The sequence below is a fragment of the Trachemys scripta genome, chromosome 5 (assembly GCF_013100865.1).
Source record: "Trachemys scripta elegans isolate TJP31775 chromosome 5, CAS_Tse_1.0, whole genome shotgun sequence".
Classification (NCBI taxonomy): Eukaryota; Metazoa; Chordata; order Testudines; family Emydidae; genus Trachemys; species Trachemys scripta.
Window position 1 is genome coordinate 97,928,516 of NC_048302.1, and position 3,830 is coordinate 97,932,345.

Sequence of the window (3,830 nt, forward strand, 5' to 3'; positions counted from 1 at the left end):
CTTCTTCGGATGCATATAGAATGGAACATATAATGAGGAGATATATATATATGCTCTCTGTATGTGTGTATATATATCTCCTCATTATATGTTCCATTCTATATGCATCCGAAGAAGTGGGCTGTAGTCCACGAAAGCTTATGCTCTAATAAATTTGTTAGTCTCTAAGGTGCCACAAGTACTCCTGTTCTTCTTTTTGCGGATACAGACTAACATGGCTGTTACTCTGAAACTTGTAAACATTTAGTGTAACTCTCTAATGCACAGGTCTTTGTCCTGGTAGTGATTCTGCAGATTAAATGGATTTTCCTGTCCAGTCATCTCCATTACTTAGCAGGTCAAACCGCATTCCCAGGGTGAAATCCCAGCATGGGGCAGTTGCACCGGCTGGACTCTGAAGAAAACAGCCGTAGGCGCTGCTGACTGGGGTGTTCTTGCTGAGGAAGGTGGGGTTGCTAATTGCCATTTTGTAACAAACTGAAGGCAGAGCATTCATTACTGTCCCCTTCCCTTAATTGTTTGCTTGTCTCCTCCACCTGGCGCATCATGTCAGTCATTTAGATTATGAGCTCTTTGGGAGAAGGACTTATTTTTTTACTGCATGTTTATACAATGCTTAGCACAATGGGGCCCTATTCCCTGTCTGGGGCTTCTAGGTGCTACTGCAATACAAATAATAATAAATAGTAGTAGGTGGGCTATGTCCAAGAAATGTCACATGTTTGGGCTCATGTAGTTTTCCTTGAATTTTTCTGTTGGAGGGGCAGAATGCCTTTCTTCTCATCATAGAACTGATGGGGGTTCCACTCCAGGATGCATGGAGACCCTGTGTTTCTGTCTAGTGGCTCTGCCTTCTCTAGACCCCTAGGCACATGGCTCCTCCAGCAGTAGTGCTCCCAGGGACTCCTCTTTCAGTGCCCCTTGAGCTTCCCCAAAAGAAGGTTGCAAATCGCAGAGAGGAGAAGAGAGTAAGTTAATGCTGGGAAGGCAAGAATTAATGTACCTTCAAAAGTCCCACAGATTTCAGCCGAGTTCAATACATTCTCCTCAGCTCTCCCACCAGCTTCACACTTCCCACACCATGAAGCCCCATCGAGGGGCATTTATGCGGTCAAGGGAGTAGGAGGAGCAATGTGGCAGAAGTTGTATTTCCCTCCCATTCACTCCTGTCAGGCTCAGATATTCTGGGTCCCAGTCCCTTCTCTCCTCTATCATCCTTCACCCTGGGTCATAGCTTGGAAAATATAAAGATTGCAGGTTGATTCCATATAAAAAAGCCCAGAGTAGACCATTTCAGAAGGGAAAATATTAGATCCTGTAATCCCTTCACTCAGAAGATTAGAGATTTAGACAAAAAGTACAGTGCCCTTTGGTTTCACGTTAAAAGATTTTGCCATTAGACTGACAGTAAGTAATAAATGTACATCTCTGAAGGTTACAGAAAATCAAAGGACTGGCTTAGCAGATATGGTCCAAACACTGCATCCTGCATTTTAAAGTGAATATGGTAGTGTAATATTCTGAGATATAATTAGTTGAATGTGACAGATCTCATGCAATATTTGGAATAATTATCATTATATATACTAATGGTATAAAGTATAAGCTCAAAAATCAACTCTGTGTTTGTACAGCGCCTAGCACAGTGGGGTCCCAGATTCAGCAGGGCTGTTGAGGAGCTACTGCAATTTTATTTTTATTTTATTTACTACTTGTAATTTGTTGTTTATTATCCCACTGGGCATATAGCTGCATCTTTCGGCACCTAAATACCTTTAAAAAGCTGGTCCCCAGTTCCCATTGAAACAAGTGGTTTAAGCCCCTCTGAAAAATCCTAGTCTTAACTCTTAGAATGCTGGTATTTTCCAGCCAAATCAAAGCTTATGAGGATGCTGCATCTACAGTCTGCCGTGCGATAATAAAATGGGAGCTATGAATGGATGGTAACAGGCTGAAGACTTTTGAGAATGAAAACACCTCCCTCGAAGTATCACAGGCCCTATCTACACGGGCAGAATGGGGGCTTTTTTTCCCAACCAAGTGAGCTCAATTGAATTAGTTTAACTTGACTGAACCCCTCCTTCCCTGCTCCCTCACCCCCAACACACATGTAGATACAGTTTAGCATCTTGAAGATCACTTGGAGTGTAAAGTGGAATGCCTAGGCTACCACCAGACTAACTAAAACCATGTTAAAGGAGTTAAACTCTGTGCCTACATAGGTGCGTGTGTTCATTCAAATTAAACTAACAGAAAAAGCACTTCTCTTGCCTGCCTGGACAAGGCCTTACTTTTTACAAAGTAAACACTGGTGCAGCTGGAAGTGAATGCTACTGTGTCTGTTTATGTAATTTGTATATATTGGCTCTTATTAAAGAGAGCAGAGACCACACATCCATTCCTTCTCTATTTCTATCATTACTTTTGTGCTGCTGCTTAGTGGCATGTTAAACAAAACAAAAGTCTACCTGAACATCTGTAAGTTCAATTGTGCATCTCATTCTATACTCAACACAGTTGGTTATGCGTTTAGAGCAGATTTTATCTGGAAATTGAAATTACTACTGGCCACTATTTTGGCAACATCTGTTTTCCTCATGTAATGTAACTAAAAACTGTCTGAAAATGCATTGATGACAGACATTTGGAGAAGATTATGATGTGATGGTTCAAGGTGTATGAGCCATTGAAATATGAGATTGGTTTAAATTTCTCAGTGGGGCAGGAAATGACTTTTCCCTGCAATCTTGTCTTTAATTTTATTTTTTTAATCCTATGAGACTGAAGCAGTTAAGCATCTATTTGAGTCTGAGCATACAAAAGTCACGCTGTTCAAAAACGGGTAAAATAAACCAGTGCAAGCAAAGTTTAAACCAATGCAGAGTATTCATGCACAAAGTTGCCCTGGTTTAACTAAATCAGTGCAACATCACATCTTTAGTTAAACTGGTGCAACTGTTGTGTGTAGCCCAGGACTGAAAGTGTGTGTGAGGGTGTATCTTTCCATTTACAGCTTCAGAGACAAGTTTCCCAAAAGCAGCAGAGTCACTAAAGCTCCTGTAGTTACTTGGGGAGGAGAGAAATAAATGTCCCGATCCTGCAAGTGTTCTCTGTGGGCAGATCACAAAGCTGCACCATCACAAAGCTGCATTGATTTCTCTGGGGCTCTCTGCATAGGTGCAAGCATCCACTGGGACCTAAGGACTGGCCTACATGCAGAAGTTGCACCACTGTAGTTAAATCATTGAATTGAAATCAGTAGAACTCTGATTTTGGGAGAGACTTCACTCAGTTTGAGTGTGACATATTTGTTTAGCTTAGGGTTAGTCTACACTGGCAGCGCTTTAACATGCCTTGTATGGTCATGTGGCTCCCAGTGCTGGTGCCCTGTCTACACTGGCGCTTTACTAGGGTTACCATACGTCCGGATTTTCCCGGACATGTCCGGCTTTTGGGGGCTCAAATCCCCGTCCGGGGGGAAATCCCCAAAAGCCGGGCATGTCCGGGAAAATCGGGAGGTCAGCCGGGCCGGCGGGGACCCGGGCCGGCGGGGAGCCGGGTCGGCCGGGCCGGCGGGGAGCCGGGCCCGCGGGGCCGGGAGCTGGGGGGTCCGCCGGGCCGCCGGGGGCCGGCAGTGCTGGGCGGGCCAGGGGTGGTCGGCCGGGGCCGGCACCCCAGGGCCCGAGCTGACCCAGGCTGGAAACGCCGGGGGGCCAGCCTGGGCCGCGCCTCCTCCCCCCACACCCCCCTTACCTGCTTCAGGCTTCCCGCGAATCAAATATTCGCGGGAAGCAGGGGAGGGGGCGGAGACTTTGGGGAGGGGGCGGGGT